Source organism: Onychostoma macrolepis, chromosome 05 (genome assembly GCF_012432095.1).
Source record: "Onychostoma macrolepis isolate SWU-2019 chromosome 05, ASM1243209v1, whole genome shotgun sequence".
Lineage (NCBI taxonomy): Eukaryota > Metazoa > Chordata > Actinopteri > Cypriniformes > Cyprinidae > Onychostoma > Onychostoma macrolepis.
Window position 1 is genome coordinate 30053731 of NC_081159.1, and position 22501 is coordinate 30076231.

The 22501-nt window shown below is 39.9% G+C and overlaps 1 long non-coding RNA gene and 1 pseudogene across 2 annotated transcripts; both read left to right on the forward strand.

Moving 5' to 3' along the window:
- The window catches only part of LOC131540563 (uncharacterized), a 252006-nt pseudogene that overhangs the window by 4776 nt on the left and 224729 nt on the right, over nt 1-22501 (forward strand).
- On the forward strand, nt 14814-22284 carry LOC131540564 (uncharacterized). 2 transcript variants are annotated; one of them, XR_009271301.1, is made up of 7 exons: nt 14814-15745; nt 16181-16271; nt 16639-16724; nt 18073-18100; nt 18345-18452; nt 19346-19396; nt 21547-22284. It is a non-coding gene; the product is annotated as an uncharacterized LOC131540564 (long non-coding RNA). The 2 variants fall into 2 exon arrangements; XR_009271300.1 differs by lacking the exon at nt 19346-19396 and having other exon boundaries at nt 14819-15745; nt 21547-22283.

Sequence of the window (22501 nt, forward strand, 5' to 3'; positions counted from 1 at the left end):
ACGTTGGACACCTCAACGGAATCTAAAGAACCGCTACAACCACAACTGACGAATCACAGGTACTTCGAGGAGAATGTGTGTGAAGGGATGCCCACAGTATATGTCGATGGCTGCTCCTACAATCACAAGGGCCTTTTAAAAGCTGGTGCGGGAGTGGTCTGGCTCAACAACGACCCTTGCCCACCGCAACAATTCAACTTAGGCCCTCACTCATCGCAGTACGCAGAAATAGCCGCCATCCTCATCACGCTACAAATGGCTGCATCCCACGACATCAAAGAACTCCTCATCTGTACCGATTCGAACTACGCTCGTCTCAGCTTCACCTGCCATTTAGCTGGATGGAAACAGAATGGATTCAAGACAGCTAACAACAAGCCTGTCAAGCACCAGGAACTCTTCCAAGCAGGCGATGCCATTGTCACCAAACACGACATGATCGTTTACTGGAAAAAGGTTTGAGGTCATTCGCGTCAACCAGGACAAGATAAAGACTTCAATGACCAAACCGATGCCCTCGCCAAAGCAGGTGCATTACACGGAGACTCCTGGACATTTCAAGCCCTCCCACCCAACCCTTCCGTAGCAGCTATAACCCGCCACCAACACACCACTGGTGTACAAACCCCCGCCTCCTCCCACATTGCCCTATCATCTCAGTTCGCTGCTGACGATCTCCTCACTCTCCAAACTGCAGATCCGACACTGCGAACTATGGCACTTCACATTTCCGACCCCTTAACTCATTAGATTGCCACCTCCGACCTAGCCACTTCCTCCGAGCTCCGCACGCTCCACTCTATCAAGCACATGCTGCATCTACAAGACGGCGTTCTCATATATGTCCCTGAGCCCCTTACTGCGCCAAAGCTTGTAGTCCCTCAGGGCCAAAGGGGGATTATGATGACACACATCCACGATGCACCATGCGCGGGACACCATGGCGCCAAGGCCACTTATGAGACACTCAAGCAAGTAGCATACTGGCCTGGCATGCAACAAGACGTAAAAGGATGTCTGGTGTGTTGCCAGTTCCAGCCGGCAAACCCAAATCACCGAGCCCCACTGCAAAGGAAAAGAATGACCTTCCCCTGGTCGGATCTCCAAATAGACTGGGTAGGACCCCTGCCACAGTCGACACGGGGTAACAAATACTTCCTCACCGTGGTTTGCGAATTCACAAAGTGGATAGAATGCCTCCCAGCTCCCAATAATACAGCAGAAACAACAGCCTGCCTGTTAATGAACCACATCTTTTCAAGATTTGGACTGCCTTTAAGGGTCAACTCTGACCGCGGAACCCACTTCACCGCCGAAATCATGCAGAAAGTGTGGAAACTCCTGGGTATACAGGCCAAGCTCCATATAAGCCATCACCCAATTTCCTCGGGTCAAGTTGAACGGGCTAATAGAACAGTGGTTAGCATGTTAAAGAAGTATGTATCTACCAATCAAAAAGATTGGGATATTAATACCTTTGGTACTGATGGCCGCTCGGGCCACCCCTCACCAGTCCACTGGAGTACCCCCGTTCACATTGATGACAGGGAGAAGTATGACGCTACCACTACATCTGCTGTACCAACCAGGTGACCTAAATCTCGTCACCGCCTATACCACTCACCAGTACCTGGAAGAGTTGCATCAGCACCTGAGAACGACTTTCGCCTTTGCGCAACAGCAACTCCAAAGAAGCGCGGAAGGTTGTAATCCCTACTACGACCAAAAGACCTCTCACCATGAGCTCAATGTCGGAGACAAAGTGTGGTACTACAGCTTTGCCAAACCAAAGCAGAACGCTTCTCATCGCCTGTCAAAGAAGTTCCTACCTCACTGGACAGGACCCCACGAGATAACAGACAAGCTCTCACCTGTCGCCTATTGAATCAAAATCAGACAAGGGCGCAGCGAGCCAGTCCTTCGATGGGTCCATCGAAACCAGATAAAGAGGCACCAGGGCTCCAACCGACAGGAAAAGGGGGAAGATCAAACCCACTGACACAGACCGACAATCATATGCTCTACACCACACTAAGATAATTTCTGTCGTTCTAGGAAAACATATAACAGCCTTGCTTAAACACAACACTGACACACTCTCCTCCGCCGCACTGCTAGGACTGACCTAGAGAGGAGTTACTCCACACGTGACACTTGTTTGCTGCCTCACCTCATTCAGTGTCCGTGTGCCTTTTGTGTTTTTCTTTGTGTCTCTCTGTGTGTTTTTCCTTTTCCCTCTTTCACTATAATTTCCTTGTCACTCTAGTCCCCTCATCGAGGAACTCCCTTAGCCGATCCTTAAACCCAGGTCCCGAAATTGAGATTGACTCCCTGCAATAACATTGTCGTAAATCCTTGCGAAACTCGTTGTCAACTAAATCGAGGTAACCTTCCAAAGCATGATCTTCGCAGCTAATTGTGCCTTCTGTCTGTTCTATTACCAGGAAGATGCTCAGACTTGCCGCCCTGTTTCTCTGCATGATTGGGGTTATGCCCCAGCCGGAAGTCGCATCGCCTGGACCCGCATCAGGGATAGTACTCCATGAACAGCGGGGGTTATTGATAACGAACTGCAAAACCTACACCCGGAAGGTGTACGTCCGACTAGAGCCCCGCGATGTTTTCAGAGCTCACTACACCCTCTCAGCCGCCCAAACCACGTGGGCTGGAGCCGGTTGGACTCGAGAAGTCCTCGTCCACACCCAGGCAGATGTGAACCACATGCTGCAGCAATTGCAGAAAATGACTGTAACCCAAGCTGAATTAAGCGGGTACAACCGGCGTCCCAAACGATTTTTGGGCGCCCTGCTGCTGTAGGAACTCTGTTTAACATTGGCATGAACACCGCTAATGCTGTTAATCTGGCCACCGTTAGGCGGCATGTAGGCGAAATTCAGGCTGAAATGCCTGAAATACGACAACAGATCTTAGTCCAGAGCCACGCCCTACATACCTTCGGGAAATCTCTGAACGGCACCATCACAATTCTAAATACCCATAGCACCCTCTTAAACCAAACTATTAAATCCATTAATAAACTATTTTCCGTCGTGCAAAACGATGTAGCCCAGACACAACTCCTAACGATCCTCATGACTGACATGCTACGTGAAGTAAGTTCCTCGATTGATAACTTAGCCATGGGTAGGATTCCACACTACTTGATACCTCTTAGCCTTGTCCAAAACATCCTAACGTCGGCCACCGCGGGCCCTGCTAGTCCCATGCAAACCCATCTCGCCTTTTCCCTGGGTAGTGCTATTCCCTTGTACGTAAACCCGGAAGCAGGCGACTTGACTCTAATAACATTTACCGGCTCAAAGACGTTGTGAATGTGGGATTTTGGCAAGGTAACACCTATGTCAAAATTCACACTCCTGAAGTCGTTGCGTATCACGATAACAACGAGCAGTTGTATCTGGCCCCAAACCTAAAGATGTGTACGCTCACTAAGGACATTCATTTCCTTTGCCCGAGTAAACCCTTCGTCTGCGATAATACTGAGGGCATCTGCGGCCTAGAATCCATTAAACCCGATACTAGCTGCCCCGCCGAAGCCACACCACGTTCTCAAGTTGAGGTAACACAAGCCAAAATCATCGGAAACCGATGGCTGGTCAACACCCCAGCGCGAACCGCTACCCTCACATACGATCAATATGACACAGCCACACGCATTATCCTGCCCAACCAAACTCTGTGGATCACTGTCCCTAAGGGCTCGATCCTCCACATTGACAAGTTAGCATTGTATCACCTGACCGACGATGAGTATCAGGCTGAAATCGAAATCTCACCTTTCTTCAAACAGCATTCCTTCGTCCTCGATCCAGAATTGGAAGAAAGGATCAAGGAGGAAGGAACGCAACTAATTGATTTGACTCCTGTCAATACAGCTTTAGAAGCTATTGCACGCCTTCCGCCCGCTGGCGCGCCGATTATTCGGTCTTGGTCTGCCGCTGACACAGCGCTTTGCATCTCTACTATTGTAGGATATGTTGTGACTTTGACACTGGCCTTCCTCCTACACAAGCGAGTGAACGCCGTTCAAGAGTCTTTCAACAAATGCACGTCAGGCGTCCCACGTTTTTTTCGACGTGATAAAACCTGTCCATTTCCAAATTGCCCTGCACCAGGATTCAGTCAGTGATGGAGATGTTGTTTGTGTCTTGTGTGTGCCTGTTCTCCCTGTATCTTGTTCCAGCACCCGCCGACGTTCGCAAAGGGAACCTCACCGAGCGAAAGGGGGATGTGTAGAACCTGGTCGAAAAGAACGCACACGCATAATCTTAACCCCGGACATTCCTGAGTTCCTCCCTCCATCGCAGCATCGTAAAATTTTACAAATGTCCAACACAACACCCAAAGTATCTGACTAGCTTCCTGCCTGTTCTCCTTATCTCATGAGACCCATGAAGCTGGGAGGAGAACATCTGGCCATCCTTTGAAGAACAGAATCTTCAATGTTGTTCCTGACCAGTTTACCATAAATAAAGTCGAATAAACAGACAGTACAAAGCACGTGGGATCTGGACATGCTCCAGCACAGACCCTCCCTGAATCCCCTGACTGCTTTTGACCATAATTCAATGATAGTATCAACAAAGAAAGACAGATATACGTTGACCAGACCTCAACAAACCTACAGTACGGTCAGCCTTATGACCTCATAACAAACCCCTTTTCTTCACTGCATTCCAAGAGAATACGCGCCTCTTTTCTCTTACAACAAAAGAAACTCTAGTTACACAGAGTTTCTGCCAAAAGGACAATTAAGAAAAGACTGCTGCTATTAAAGCAATATACTCAAGAGACAATATATATATGAATGTGGTATTTTATGTTTTTGTTATCTTGCTGTGGTTATTAGAACTTAGGATATTTTAATCTATGACTTAACCCGTTTAGTAGGTAAAATTATAGGTATTCGATATGATAAATACCTCATGTTTGATATTGAATTAAACGTTATTTTGATTGCAATAAGGTGATAAGGATGAATATTGACTTTTAGCATCATAAGGTATGATTATAACACTTTATAGAAATCTGCTAGGATATTTCCTCCATGTGACATATTTATTAGCAGATAAGGTATGCACGAAAAGAAGCCGTGCTGGGCGGGGCTCCGCCCTACAGAGACAATGTGATTGGACCAAACAGTGAATGGGATGGACTCAAATCAGTCCGATAAAAACAGACACCCAACTTTGCAAAGTGTGGGACAACTGGTGGAAAACTGCAAGGAAACATGGCTGAAAGCTTGGGCGTTGCCCCCTGATCGTGCTGCGAAGCATTCGCAGACTTAACATCTAGTTTGATCATCTCAAAGAACATCTCAAAAGACACTCTGTCCACGTCTGACCAAAGTAACTTGCAAAGCCCGCAGAGTAAGAACTTCAAACTTGCCATTCACGCGCTGCCAGGAAGCCACGAATCCAAAGAGGATTCCCGAGTGACGTCACGTGACAACGACACATCAGCACGAAAGTCCAGGACTGCCCTCCAGCAACCACCCAGAGAGAAGAACAGCCTTCAACTCAACTCAAAGCAAGTAACAAACAAATCTCTAATTTGCTGAGTTGAATTGAATGAATCTTTAAAAGATAACGATAGTCGAGTCTTCTGTTTGTGACGGCTCCAAGGTCGTCTTTATTCTCAGGAAAGAGAATAGCTTAAACTTTCTTCAAACTGCTGTCATCTTGCCAGAACGTGTGTATGTGTGTGTATGTGTTTTGTATTGTATCCTAGAATAGTAAATAAACTCTCGATTAATTTTTAATGAATAGTCTGGTGCCGTGATTTTCAAATCTTAAATCATTTGCCAAATCGTGTTACCTGTTGCGCATAAATTTCCCAACAATTCTTATTATCGTATCCACGAGACAAACAGAATTGCTTAAATATACTGTATTAATATTCGCTGGTCGAGTCGGTAATAAGGTATAAATTATACATTTTTGATTAATATCAATTAATCCGATGAAAATTGGATTTCTACGATTTGATTCCCTAAAGCTAAAATTTATAAATAAAGGATAAAACCTTACACATGATAAACAGAGATAGCCCGGGTCTGTGGCTTAATGATAGCAGGACACGCTCTACGTGGAGCGTGTGGTGGCGTTGAACCATCTTTGATGAAAGCCGTTGAGCTTCAGCCTTGACCTTCAACCACTCTGTAAGGTCATGTAAGTTATATGGATTCACATTGTCTGTACTCAGTCTTCCTCTTAACTGAAGGTGCTCTATGAAGCCATCCCTGTAATCAGTGCTGGGTGTAACGCGTTACTGTAATTAAATTACTCATCCACTGAAAAAGTAAAGTAAGGGATTACTGTTCATTTTTAGGAAATTTTATTACAGTTACTTATAAAGTACTTGCGTTACATACACTAAATAATTTAAACAGTTCTAAAATCAATATTGAATTTGAAATCTAAATTTACCATCTAAAGATAAAATTGAATGCAGCGGCGTTAACCCTCCGTGCGCCGGTTCGTTCACTTTCAGATTTTCCTGATTCACAGAGAAACCTTAAATACTCAGATACAACAGCGAGAGCAAGTGACTTCAGCACAGCTCAAATGCACGCAATAGGCTAAAGCTTGCTGCAAAGTCCCAGCAAACATGACCATGAATGTGTCCGCGGGAAATAGTAAGGACATATTTGAATTATTTACTAATAAACTAATGTTTTCTGAGTCCGTGTCGCAAGGATGAAATTATTGATCCTGACTCGCCGTCTCCTCATTAGACGTGCCTTTAGAGAGAAATGCATCTTTATTGATTAAGATTAAGATTATAATAAAAGTTTGTTTTCGATTTATTTTTTTGTTCGTTACGTGATAATTTAAAGCTTTCTATAGATATATTTATCATGTCTGTGAGGCATGTATTCGCTCATCTTCGGTTCGTTTTTGTGAAGCGCTCCTGTTCAAGACAAGACGGCATAAGGCGCATCATGTTTGTTTTCTTTGTTTAATAAAAGCACAACGTTTTGTTGATATTGTGAGTGCACACAAATAAAAATAGACCCTTTACAGTTCCGAATGATGTATTACTCTTACCTTTATCAGAAAAATAAATAAATAAATGACGGCATAGGCTATTTTAAGTTGTTTCCACTGAAATATATGCAAGTGATTTCCCTGGTGCCTCCATGTCCTGCAGAGCGTGCTTTAGCTTCCACTCTCCGCACAAACTTGGATATAGGTTAGCGCACATTATTATTATTATAATAGCGCAGGTTTAACGTTTAAACGTTATTATTATTATAGCGCAGATTTAACGTTATATGCTTGAACTGTTTTAGTATATCTATAGATTTTATTTTAGGCAAGTTGTGATGATTTGAGAAGGCTAAATTGATCAAACATAGGCTATGATCAGCTCACTGTATGCCGCTGGCCGGTTGGTCTTTATACATTATATACAACTTATATTTAAGGAACAAAACTACTCCAAACGTTTTTCTAAATTAACTTAATGAAAAAAAAAAAAAACGAAACAAAATCTAATCATTTCGCCATTACATACAAAACTGAACTATTTTAATAGCCGAAACAGTAGTATAAGCTGTTTTGGGAGAAGGGGGGAAAAAAAGACGGGCTCGGGTCGGACTCGGGCCGGTAATTCTGATAAGCTGTAAGACACGGGCCGGGCCAGGGCCTAAATTTGAGGCCTGTGCAGAGCTCTACTCGCACTATTGCCAATTCCGTCCGTGTTTTGACTTCAGTAAATCAGTTTTGGTGAACGTGATTATTTTTCATGAGTCCAACATTCCGCCGCGCAAGAGACGTGGTTAGTAAGACTTCTTTCACTATTGTAATGTTGTTAAATAGAGAAAAACATTTTATATTTAAGTAGGCTAACTAATAGCATAATTCTTAACCTTATTCTTGAAACACAAAATGACCAATAAAAAGGTGTCAAGCACCAAAAGGCAGCCCATATAAATCCATAAGCTGTCTTTAATTGAAAAATATGCATTGTGTGTGTGTGTGTGTATACACGGTCACTCACCCAACGCAAACGCCCACTAGATTAAAAAAAAAAAAAAAAAAAATCAAGATTCATCTAATTTTCGTCATTTTTGAAAGAAGACCTACTATGAGGAATTCACCTCATAAGAACATCGCGATCTGACATGGCTTTATTCAGCAGAGAAGATCATTTCTGTAATTTATTCTTACCTACATTAGTTAACGTGTTATTTTTACATAAACCTGTATGGATTTTACTAATTGGGCTTTTCCTGAACATCTTACCAAACTGAAATGTATTGTTTAACTTTTAAGCTTTTTTGTTATTCAGATATTTTGCAGAGTATTTATATTTGTTAACCAAAGAAGGTTAATATTTTTAATAAAAATGTTTAAGTATTAAAGTTGTGTTAAAGCTAAAAGGCTAAACTATTCTATGTTTGACTCAAATTGAAAGAATAAACAGTTTAATTTCTATTAAGGTTTATAGGGATTTTAAGATTTAGCCTAATTAGCGATTTGAATAATTAAGTTACTTATTGAGTAACTAAGTTACTTTTCAGACAGAGTAATCAGTAAAGTAATTTAAATACAGTATTGATGATGTAATTAGTAACTGTAATTAATTACTTTTTGAAAGTAACTTACCCAACACTGCCTGTAATGTTTAGGGAGTTTACTAAGCAGCCTGTCAACAGGTCCGGTACAAGTAAGCTCTCATCCATGTGGTCCCTCCAGAGACGTAAGCATACCCACTAGAAGGTCAATGTTAAGAGCAAAGTTCTGGAATGCTTTAGAATCTCCAGCCTTATATCTGGTGAGTCCATTAGAGCTGCAACCTCACTTTGTGCAAGCTGGTGGGGTTGGCCATATTGGCGCTGCCAGGCTGCCATGGCTGCTGAGTAAGGTGCAGGGTAGTAACGGCAAGCTTGGGCGAAAAGCCCAAATCCAGGTCCAGATGCTCCATTAGCACACGATATTTGTAGTGTTCGGTGAGATCAGTGCAGGGATTCAGCAGATCGTCTAGAGCTATTTTCAGATCTGTGAACGCCCTCTCACTGTCATTCACAAGTTTTGGCAGTGATGGGACTGGGACTGGTTGCAACGGAGAGTCAGCAAGTACTGGCTGGTATATACAAGTACGTGTGGGGGCTGCCATATGTGGAATGGTGGGTGCCACTGGAGGCGGATACCAGTTCTGCACTGAAGTCTGCATGAAGGGCTGAGGAGAGTCCAGAGTACCGCACCAGAGTATGGTGTACGGCTATAGATATTGGCAGTTTCACTGACGTGATGGTATGAGGCAACGAGGTGTTGCAAATTAGCTCAAAGGGGGAATATTAATAATTAATCATAACCCTTTATAATTAATTATAATATTTGGATAAGTTCATAGAATTAGCTTGATAAAGCAGAATTTACGGTACAATCAACTGACCAGGTCATCTAGCGAAAGCTCAGTATTGATTATTTATTAATTCAAAGAAATCTTAATTTCCAGGGTAAGAGAAATACCCTTTTTAAGGTACAGTACTACTCAGAGCATGTAACAAGATCAAAATCGTTAAATTGACTTTGTTGCAAGCAGGGAATCAGAAATGAATACTCATATGTATTGTGCACAAAGTTTTATTAACTAAATCACAAACACATAACTAGTCTAAACAAACACACATATTTACACACACACCCACATACATGGTACATGGGAAGGATAAGTGAGACAATGAATGAAACCGGATAGAAACAGGGAAAATGAGGCTGAGTTGACCATCTGAAAGAACCATCAGTCTCTAATTCAAGGCACAGTATAATGATAGCTTACAACAAACCTCTGTGTGGTGAAAGGAATAATACTTGCATTTGAATGCTGTGGAACGAGAGTCTCGTGAAGCCTCTGAAGAGGGTCTGGATGGTTCCATTCGATGGCCGAATTTGCAAACTCTTGAAACTCCGAGGTTGTTCTTGACTCTGTTGGGGTTGAGAGAGTCCTCTCTCCTAAGTAAGCACATGGCTGGGTGTAAAGGCATTCAATGAGGAGGTGTTGTACACCAAAGTGTGCGTCACCAAATGAGCATTAATTTGGAAGGAGACACGATATAGGTGGTAACATAAATTAAAATGCTCCATCAGGACAAGACCACGGGAATCAGATAAGCCCTTTACACAATCTGATATGGCTGCGGTTGGAATTGAACTGCGGGTTTCGTCTGGCCAGAGGAGAACTGACCCCCGACTGAGCCTGGTTTCTCCCAAGGTTTTTTTTTCTCCATTCTGTCACAGAGGGAGTTTTGGTTCCCTGCCGCTGTCGCCTCTGGCTTGCTCAGTTGGGGACGCTTCATTTCTAGCGATTATCGTCGATTTGATTGCACGTAAACTATTTAAACTAAACTGAGATAGACAATGACATCTCTGAATTCAATAATGAAATGCCTTTAACTGAAAATTAAGTGTTTAATCTTGTACATTACTGACACTCTATCCTCCAATTTGATACTGTTAAGTGCTTTGACACAATCTGTATTGTTAAAAGCGCTATATAAATAAAGGTGACTTGACTTGACTTGTAGTCTGAGATGTCTGCCACCATACTGATTGATGGGTGACATCCCTGGTTGCTCCAAGGCAAGATGTGGGTGGCCCTATATCCAGTAATGGGATGGCTGGGACTGCCGTAGCATTTGGCCTAATGATGGGGGGTGAGTAAGCGTGCTCCATTTGCTCAGAAAAAGGAGATGCAGTGCTGCTACTTAACTCACACCCCTGACTGGCTGTTTCCTCGCTGCTGTGGTACTGGAGATGTGTAACGAGAAGGGGAAGGAGATCTCCCAACATCTAACTGCTCTACCAGGTCGCTGAGCCCAGCGTCTAGAGCCCAGCTCCCACTGACTATGACAGGACCTGGTCCATACTGCAGAGATGATAACTCATGCCTAAATCGGCTGCATCCCAGTCGAGGCAAGCTCGGCCTTCCCACTGAGAGTCAACGGTGCCACTGCATGGTCCATCTTCGGCTGCTGATATGGTTTGTAAGGCCCAGTAACTGGCAGAAGGGATGGGGGCAAGGCAACGTTGTAAGCCTGCAAATATGAAGGGATCTGACGAGCTCTGGCTTGCTTCTGAGCAGGACATGTGGTATCGAGAGAATAATGCAGTATCTGTTGATCTATGTTACCGTAGTGCTATAGAGCTATCCGGCTTGAAGGACCAAAATGTAAAGGAATCTGTTCTCTATAGTTAGGTGGAATGCTAGTGCACTACGGAACTCCCGTAAGAAGTGTGACAGGAGACAGATTATTGTTCGTTGGTTTAATCTCTTTAGGATGGGTCACTTTACATCATCCAGCATTGTACAGTCATTAAATTAACAGAGGTAGCCAATGTGGTTTAAGTCTAAAATAAACAAATAAAATATTAAAACCTGTCTGTAATACAGTAACATAAACATTTGCCTTAATTTACAACTTCTCTATACATTAATATTAAATACAACCCGATAAATGGCGCCAAACATATGCATGTAAATCACACGCGCATCACTTCTCCACATTCTGTATAAACTTAAATACAATATGAACTGATGATCACAATCAGACATGCAACGTTAACATTATCGCAATATGACCGGTAAAGAAAGATAAATTAACTTGCGTTCATGCACGCACATTTACCACTCAATGAAAATAGCTGCAGAGAATGAAACTGAAAGTAAAGTGAAACCGCACCGGCGGAACTGCTGTCAGCACTCTGTATATGCACGTCACACGCACGTTGACAAGATTACCCTTACAAAACAAACAAGGAATTTAGTACAATGAATATATACTAAATGTGTTTATAATGTATTGCCCACATATTTTAATAGATTAAATAATTCATTTGAATTTAAAATGTATGGTAATTATGTTCCCAGGTGAAAAAATGCAGTAAAATACACTTTATTCCAGGGTTCCTCAAATCGTTCCCTGGAGGGCCAATCTGCTGCAGAGTTTAGCTCCAACCCAAGATGGCCGACAGCCCTGAGACACTTCACAAGATGGCCGCCAACACAGAAGCCACTGCATAAGATGGCCGTCACGCCAGAGCCTCCAGCTGTCAGCCATCGCGGATACCCCTCCAGTATTACTGAGCATCGTGGATGTTGTGTTTGAAGACACCAAGGCGTCCCAATGGCATTTGAGGCTGGTGTCCAGTCTGGCGGACCCACTGCTGTTGTCGGTGTGTGCAGCGGGTGTTCCAAGGGCTTCATCACTGGCCGACTGTTCCCCTATCCTTGGTGCTCCCTGTTATGGCGGTCGCCATTCTGTGTGTTTGGGCTACACATTGCTCTGTTCCTGCTCCAGTTTGTGAACCCACTCCTGAGCCTACTGTAGCCAATGAGTCCGCTCCAGTCCTCGAATCCACAGCTCCCGAGGTGGCATCTCCCACTGCAGAACCTCCCAAGTAATCTGAGCCAGCTCTAGCTCCTCCCGAGGTGGCAGCTCCCGCTGAGGAACCTCCCAAATTAGAGGCATCCGCTCCTGAACTCACTGTCTATCCTGTCATGGTCAAGAAGACCGTCTGTGAACTCTCTGACTGTCCTGTCACAGCCAAGGAGGCCACCTGTGAACTCTCTGTCTGTCCTGCCACGGTCAGCGAGGCCGTTCCTGAACTCTCTGACTGCCCGGTCACAGCTATGAAGGCCATTTGTGAACTTTCTCCCTGCCTTGTTGCGGTCGTAGAGACTGCTGTTAACCTCTCTGTGCTCTCTGTTCCAGTTCTACCTGATCCACCTTGGTCTCCTACGCCATCGGCTCCACCCTGGCTCTCTGCTCCGCTGGCTCTGCCCTGGCTCTCTGCTCCGCCGGCTCCACCCTGGCCTTCTGCTCCGCTAGTTCATATGCCTCATCCACTCCATGGACCTGGCCCTCCATCCTTCCCCCTGTTCCGCCTCCGCTCCACCTCCCTCCTGGACTTCAGCTTCTGTTTGGAGTGTCTGGAAGCCGCTATGTCACGATCCCTGTCTGTGTTTAAGGACTTTTTGTTTTAGTTCTGTGTCTCTATTGTTGCCTTGTTTCCCTGCTGCTCTGCTCCCTTGTTTGTTGTCATGGACACTCATTGAACCACACCCATACCCTTGTTAGTTGTCCTGCTTACTGATTAGTTCATTGCCTCAGCTCTCTGTATAAATAGGCCTTGTGTTTCCCTTGTGCTTTGTCAGTAGTTGAATGTTAGTGTTGCCGCTCTGCTTGTGTTTCGGTTCTTGTTCCCAGTGTTTCCAGTTCTTTGTTTGCTTTATTTAATTAAACTACCTGCATGTAGATCCACGCATCAGCCTGCTCTTGCAGCATGACAACCTTCTCTGCATAAAAGCACTTAGTTGTCACTTTTAGTACAATTGAAACCATCTTTCATACACTTTTAAATATACTCATTTTACATAGAAAATACACTTATTAATTACTTAAAATTAATATATAATGAATATATACAAAATGTATTTATAATGTATTACCCATATATTTTTATAGATTAAATCATTCATTTCAAATGTATTGTAATTGTCTTAACATTCCCTTTATATGATACTTAACTACATGTTTATGGTGTCTTTAAATAGTACAATCAAGTACACTATTACTATGCCATTAATAGCACTTTTTTTCAACATTAAAAAGATATCACTTCAAGTAGGCAGACAAAGATCAAGATCTTGAGTGCAAGAGAAATAGTCCACTGGTAGCGCAGTGTCTGCAATGGGCACGAACAATCCAGGGGCCCGTTCTTCGTACGTCACTCATTATACATAGAAAATACACTTATTAATTACTTAAAATATAAGATTAATTTATAATGAATACATACAAAATGTATTTATAATGTTTTACCCATATATTTTTATAGATTAAATGATAAATGAAATGTGCACTGTTTTTATTTAATTAAAAAAATTTTTTTACATGATTCCTAATTATTTATATTCACAATTTCAAATTTTTTTTGTACAGGCTTTACATTTTTATTTCAATGTAGTAATTAGCTATTCATTTAATTTGATCTTTGAAACAGATTTGTTAGGTGACAGCATTAATTAAAGTTTCTTAAGGGTCACGATCAAGTTATCTGCATTTCCTGCGCTCCATCAAGCCACTCCCATAATAGCTGTCACCACTCAATTTAATGCACGACTCGGATGAACTGTATACCGTTTCTAGGCATAGGCGAGCTAAGCGGTCGCCTAGGGCGCCACTAGCTGAAGGTGCGCCAATGAGCGCATGTACTGGCACTATATTTTAGCAGGGTTGTGATAAAGATTGGCACAGTCACCCTGAAATATGACTGCCGCCCCCACTGGATCCCCAACATCATTGGGCTAGAGTGCTGTCAATCTGAAGATGCCTGTATGCCATTGGATCAGAGCGCGCTCAATTGCTGCCTGATTGTTGCATGCTTGCATTTGGAGCGTTCATCAACGCCATTTGATCAATGGGCTCTGTCAGTAGGCTTGTTTGAGATGTGCCTCACCTGAAATGTAGGCGAGAGTAGGCGGCTGCATTGAGGGGAGGAGTGAAATAAGCGCAGTCAAGACGGACAGTTCTGCCCTCTCGAAGTGGAACAGCTAGGAGATACCCTCTCGGATATCGCGTTATTTTCACTCATATGCTGTGCTGCTGATAAACATGATATAATTTCAGTTCTGTTGCTTTTATATGAATATATATATAAGACACTCAAAGTGCTTGCTATTTAATTCCATACGAAAGGCCTATTTATCATCCATTTTTATTTTAATTCAAACATGTATTTTAGATTTTTATAGAAAATATGACAACAATCACATATCTCACACAGAGATCGAACTGTCATAGAATTTTGGAATATTCATGCTCAATTTAAATACATAATTGCACGAAATCAGATTTAAAAAAATAAAACATTTTAGAAGAGAACGCAGCATCACTGAACCAATGAGCATTAACCCAGCTAACACACGACGTAACTGTTACGTAACCTATTGGTAATTTTTGGTAATTTCATGATTTACCAATAGGCAACGTAACCACGACGTCGTATGCACGTAATTCCATTACCATCCCATTACCAACTCGCAACGTCGTCAGTACGTCCTCCTAAAGTAACAGGATAACCAAGAACGTCCCAGATAGGTACTCTAATCGTAATATATTGGTAACTTCATGACTTACTGGCAACGTAACTGCAACCTCGTATGCACGTAATTACATTACCATAATTTTTGTACGTTCTGCTCTCTGATTACTATAATGCTATTTAAAAAGTGTGATTAAACTTCAGACACAAGATTGAACGTTCCTTCCCATTCTTTTCACCAAGTCAGAATATGGACGATTGCTTTTAATATGCCTTTATATAGCCCTATTTATAAATTCACATCAATTACACCCATACAGCACTGTTAAATATGTTGAAATATATTTTGAAAATATATTTTAAAAATACATAAAACAAAGTTTAAAAATTGTTCCTCATGATACATGTGTAAATATGTGTACGAAAAAATATATTCCTATGCCTTAGTTTTTAATGAATGTTTTTTCAATGTTTCTACACCATGTTTACCATTTCTAAAGCTATTATATATGATATTATATTATATTATTTACGTAAAATTCTGCGTGACTTCTATGTGCTTTAATGGGCGAGCGCTGAGCTGGAGCTGAGGAAGTCACCATGGAAACGGGGTGGCAGCTCAACTGTCAAGCAGCAACTTCGTCTTTTACTGTTGTTTTTACTAATTTCAGGTAAGTTTAGTCTCTAAAATTACACAAATACTACATACAAGCGTTCCTGACACTTTCTTTCACGTAAATGACACGCTTCCGTTGAATATTTACTTTACAGAAATGGTTTAACTTTAGTGTCTTCGGAAAAAGTCCGTTAGCATCTCAACCGTAAGCTAACTATAAGAGGTAACTATAGACTTGAGCTCTTGTTTATTAAAGTTTGGGCTTTTAATGTAATCTTATGTGTAGATGAGCGTTTTTTATATAAAGTTTTTGCTGGCAGTTTGTCAACGAATGAATGGAAGTAAGCTAATTAATTTAACCTAAAAGTATGCGCTGTACAGTTAATCGGATACATCACTTACATGGAGCGTGAAAATGTGCTGAAACTGAAAACAGGTTTTGATCTTTCATGATAAACACATATTGATACCACTTGTTCTGTGATTTCAGAAGCGTCAGAAAAAACCCTCTATGACACAGGAGAAGTTCCTGATTTTAACATTTCTGAAGGGAGCTGCTGACAGAGAAATAGAAAACACAGGTGATCTGATATCGCCTATATCACCATGCATCTGTAATTTTCTTTTGCAAAATTATTTATATATATATATATATATATATATTTATATACTGTATATATATATATATATATATATATATACTGTATATGTATGTGTGTGTGTGTGTGCGTTTGTTTGTTTGTTTGTTTGCTTGTTAGTTATTTTAAAAGGGCTTTGATGTCCAAACATAAGTAACACTGTAAAAGCATTACTAAATAAGTAATCCTAAAAATGTACATTCTTTTATTAAATTGTACATTCTGTAAATTATTATTTTTCTTTTCTGCATTTCACCTCTGCTATAGTTTAAATAAACCTGGCATTGTGACAGATTGTTTATGTTCCTAGATTCTTCCATGCTGACGGCCGTGCACAAGAGTTGGAGCGTATCTCCTGTCGAAGAGCATCTCTAGACATTATGAACCATCTGTCTAGTAAGTAATACCTCAAATATACACTACCTAAAGTTTAAGGGTCAGATTTGTCATGTATTAGTATTTTTTGCTCACCACTGCTGCATTTATTTGATTAAAATACAGTAAAACAGTAATATTGTAAAATTACCATTTTTTTAAAAACAATTTCCTATCTCAGTATGTTTTAAAAAGTGATCAAAGCTGAATCTACAGTCTTCAGTGTCACATGATCCTTCAGAAATTATGCTTTGCGAAAACAAGAATAAATTACATTTTACAATATATTCATATAGAAAACAGTTATTTTAAATAATAATATTTCACAACATTACTGTTTTTATTTATGATCAAATAAATTCAGTTTTCTTGGTGAACATAAGAGACTTATTTCAAAAACATAAACTGACCACAAACTTTAATAACACAAGGGATTTGAATATTAATTCATTTATTCTAATAAAATGCAAGAAGCTCTTAAAAATATAAACGTAAATAGTCATTTTTTCCTCTGCTGATTTGTATTGTATACCCATAATGCAATGCACAGTGCCGTAGATTCCCATTCTCTATCTCCAAGCTTCACGCTCTCACACCGTGTCTACAATGGATGCGACAATGTGACTGTTAAAAATCATTTGAGCTTTTTGTCAGTACATCATAAATAGAACGAGGCATCAGATTACTGTCAGGGATTTGTTGTGTCGTGCCGCACTGCATCCAGTGAAGACAACATCATATAATAATAGGTTCTATTGTATTTTGTTGCGCCGTCCGGTGTAGACACATATATATAACAGTGTTTCCCCTACCATTATTTTGGGGGGGCGGTTTGTTTACTCATACAGAAGCCCGCGTGACGCTTGCGGCGATATTAACATCTGCCGCCTCACTAAATGAGGACATAAATACATGAACAACATCTCCAGAACTGCTCTGAGAGTCACTTCATGAGCATTTGACCGTTTCATTTGAGAAAAACTATCCTCATATCATATACACACAGAAATGTAAAGGTATTCACGGCAACCCGTCAAAATAAAAGTTCGGCTTCACTTGAAGACATTGGGCAGAACGTAATAGACTACTACTATTAAAACCTTATCTTTAAGGAATAATCATACAATGTCTTCAATGTTGTTATCAATATTAGATCCCCTTTATTTTCCAAAAAATAAGATTTGTTTAAATTTTATTCATTAAAATATAAATTATAGGAATGTTTTTATGTCGGGAAAAAAACGGAACAACCCCCCCAACGGTCGCCGCCCCCCCAAAGCCATAAACATAGGGGAAACACTGTATAAATATCATTACATATGATGTATGTATGATGCCATCCATAATTGATAGAACGTTTCTATTTCAGAGACTGAAAATCATCAATAAACCAAAAGGTAATTATAACTTATTTCAAGAATAAGAATAACAAGAATAAATAAAAATGCATGTGACTTAATATTGCTTCTTATTTTTCAGTGAAAGTTGAAAGTTCTCATTAAACACATTGCTTTCTTCTCATCTTTGTGCATTTTCAGATGTTGTGCATATTTATGAATCAAAATTTTTAACTTTATCTTTGTTTAACTTTTTAACATCAAATTAACACATTAATTGGTTGTCTTCTTTCTCTTTTTTTAGTTTGGTTTAACTCCAACCCCAATTAAGCAGACCTGAGCAGCTAATCAAGGATCACCAGAAACTCTGCAGAACGTTGGTCCTCCATGCCCAGGACTGGACACCAGTGTTGTAAGTCATCTATCTAGAAGTCATCCTGCCTCTCTGAATTGTCATGTTCAGAATAGATTGCAGGAGATCTGCAATCTCTCAAGGTCCACTTACATGCAGAGTTTTGCTCCAACCTAGTGCAGTGCACCTGAACAAACTAATCAAGTTTTTCAGTTTTACTAACTATAAAGTTACGAACAGGTGAGTGTGATCAGGTGTGGACCTAAACTCTGGGTGTGAATCACTCAGGTCCCTTGCTCAGTAGTCAGTGGTTAAGGGCTGTCTCAATCACAAAATTTAGTTTGCTCCCTAAAAAAGCTGTGAAAACCAAGAAGCATCGATGCTCACTATGTTCCCTGGCTTATAGGAAGTTCTGAAGCTCAAAACTTAAGAGAAAATTTGCTACAAAATGACACATGATAGATTTTAAAACACAAACCAATATTATATTTCAGCATAAACATACATCACTAGACAGGTAATATCTAATCTAGCAAATATTTATTCATGACTGAAATCTTGCACATACATGTAACAAAGTATTTATCATAATGTGCTGTAAATAGCATTAAAAAAAATATATCAGTTTTACTGTTGTGCATAAATGTCAGTAGTGATGTTGTACAATGAGGACGGAAATAGTCACCTGTGTGTAGAGAGCCACTGTGCTTACCAGTGCCCTAGTTTGTGTACACAATATATTAATTCACAACCTAGCGAACTATGAAGCTGATTGACACGTACCCTCTGTATGACAGTGGACCTTGAGGGCCAGAGTTGAGAATCCTGACATACTGATTATTCACTCATGAAGAATGAGTACACTTTAATTTGTACAGAAATATGCAATATTTGACTCATATTCAGCGATGCTATTATCTTTTTTCCCCCTTTTGTTTGTGTGTCAATCACAGCTAAATAAAACCAAAGGCCATTCAGCCACAGGTCACTGCATCTTTTGCTGTGTAAGTTTTTTTTTTTTATTTGTTTTATTTTTTAAAAATTTTTCAAACACATTCTCAGTATTTATATTTGGGGTAACACTTTACAATAAGGTTCATTAGTTAACTATATTAGTTAACATTAACTAATAATAAACTGCACTTATACAGCGTTTATGAATCTTTGTTAATATTAATTTCAACATTTACTAATACATTATTAAAATCTTGTTAACATTAGTTAATGCACTGTGAACTAACATGAACTAACAATGAACATCTGTATTTTTATTAACTAATGTTAGCGAAGATTAGTAAATACAGTAACAAATGTATTGCTCATGGTTAGTTCATGTTAGTTAATACATTAACTAATGTTTAACTAATGAACCTTATTGTAAAGTGTTACCATATTTGGTTTGGTTTGTATAACCATTTTAGAGTCACCGTTTCGGTACGGTTCTTATGTACTATCCTTTTAACATTTCAGCAGCTGACGTTTTTTAGTACTTGCATAGTAATTTTAATTGTACCACATTTGCAATGCATACAGGTGCATCTCAATGAATTAGAATGTCTTGGAAAAGTTCATTTATTTATTTAGTCAATTAAAAGAACCAAAGACTTAAACTACTTCAGTCTGTGCGCATTGAACTTATTTAATACACGAGTTTCACAATTTGAGTTGATTTACTGAAATAAATGAACTTTTCCACAACATTCTAATTTATTGAGATGCACCTGTTTATAGCAGGGCTCCAGACTAACTTTTGAGAGCAGTGGTACCAGCGCCACTGAGTTCTACAGATGGTGGCGCCAGAAGCAGATTTTGTAGAGCTGGGGGTGGTGTGTGGGGGTATTAAAAATAAAGATAATTAAATCATAAAATTATTATAATTTTGCATTAATAAGTGTAGTTACTAGTAATATTACACATTTATTTCTTGGAAATGCACATTTGACAGTAAAGCACTGAGCTTGAATTGGGAAGCACAAAATTTACTTTTATTAACAACAGTAACGTGCAAAATGTAAGTATTATATAGAAAATTAACATATTCTACTCTTATTAAATGTACCATTATTTTTTTGTAGTATTATATGGAACTAACCAACAACTTCAGTCAGATAAGTTTGTTTTTCAGTGCACTTTGTGACTTTTCTTACTTCATACACAAAAAAAGAGCAAACATTTTACAAAATTAGATTTTTTGATAATTTAAAATTTTATAATAGTGATTTTATAATTTCAAAATATAAAGTAAAAAGTACAAATGAATAACTAATAAGCCTATAAGTGTTCCTCTGCCACCATCTACTGGTTATAGTGGTAAATTGATGCCCCTTTTCTTTTAATTTTACAAGTGTTTGTTTACCACAAAGTATATTTTGGTCATCCCTTTAAAAATAACATTTTAATTGTATGCTTTTTAAAGTTTTAAAGTGCTGTAAATAGTTGTGTGAAATACTTAAATGTGCTTGAATTTCTCTCTCAAAAGGTTGTACAAACCCTGAAATGCATAATGTAATGAAATTCAACTATTTCTACCACAACACCATGGATATAGTTAGCATTACTACTTCTGGTTATATGTCAGCGTTGTTTGACCTGTTTATAACAGATTTCTGTGCAGAATTTGAATGCTTCTCACTGGATCTTGCAGCACTGTGCAGTAACAGTGTCGCGAAATCAACACTGCTTCCTGAGTAAACCTGTTCTGAGCTCGGAGAAGTTTGTTTGCTCTGCGCTGATCCGAGCTGATAAATGGTCCGCGCTGCACAGCTCAAACGAGTAGCGCGGTTTCACTAGCTTTTGTTTCGCTTGATGTTTCTCATATGCAACAGAAATAGCAGCGCTTATGAGGTGGGGCAACGTAGTGGTCATGCTAGTGTGATTGCTCACAAAATTTAGTCGCACCGGCAGACAAAACGGTCACAAGATGCAACCATTTGGTTGCAGTCTGGAACCCTGTATAGGAAGTGACCAAAAACTGTTGAAAATTCTAGAAAATTGTTCTTATCCTGTGAGTCCCCACTCTTTTGTGCCCTGAGGTGGAAATGCCCAAACAGTAGGGAAAACTCGTGTGTACTTTTACATTTTGGACAACCATTGTTTTTTTATTACTATTATTTTTACATTTACATTTTGGTTATTGTTTTCTTTCTCACTTTAGATGCTGGTGAAAAAAATGCCAGGCTAAAGCATTCAAAGTGGAAACTTCTGTTGTGGCTCAGTAATCCAGGACTGGGATGGTGGAAGGAGCAGAAGATCAGAGATCAGGCAGAGATCTATTGGTGCGCCTGAGGGAACCGATTTACCTAATGTCTTAGTTAAACCAAAAATTCTCATCACTCACCTCCATGTCGTTCCAAACCTGTAAGACTTTTGTTCATCTTTGAAACATAAATGTATATCTTTTTAATGAAATCTGAGAAATTTCTGCCCCTCCATTTCACAGTTTATGCAACTACCACTTTCAAGCCTCAGAAAGGTAATAAATACATCATTAAAGTAAACCCATGTGACTCCAGTTGTTTAACCTCAATTTATGAAGTGATGTGAATGTTTTGTGTGCACAAAAAACATTGCATTTTTATTTACAAAATAACATGTTCACGAGAGCACCATCATGCATCACTGTTGCGTTGGCGTGAGAGCTGGCCATCTCATGGTGCTTTTGTGAAAATGCTTTGGAGATACATAATTTGTGAATAAAGACATACTATTTTTGTTATTGCTGTTTTTTTGCGTACACATGGCATCTGTTAAAAATATCTTCATTTGTGTTCTGCACAAAAGGGTCTTATGGGTTTGGAGCGACATGAGGGTAAGTAATTAATGACAGAATTTACATTTTTGGGTGAAATATGTTCTAATGTGGTTATAATTGGTCATTGTTAATTATTTTATGATGAATAAATATTTCAGTGAGTAAAACTGTGTGTGTGCTGCCGTGCAAAGGCAAAAGACCGTAACTTCGATTTTTGTCGAAAATTAGTTATTAATATTTTTGGGACATTCAAGACATCCTTTATCATGTACATAAGTATCTTGAGTCAATTTTGTTGTTTTTCCGAGAAAATAATGGGTCGTCTCAACCGTAACTTCAAAAAGCCCTGGAGAAACCA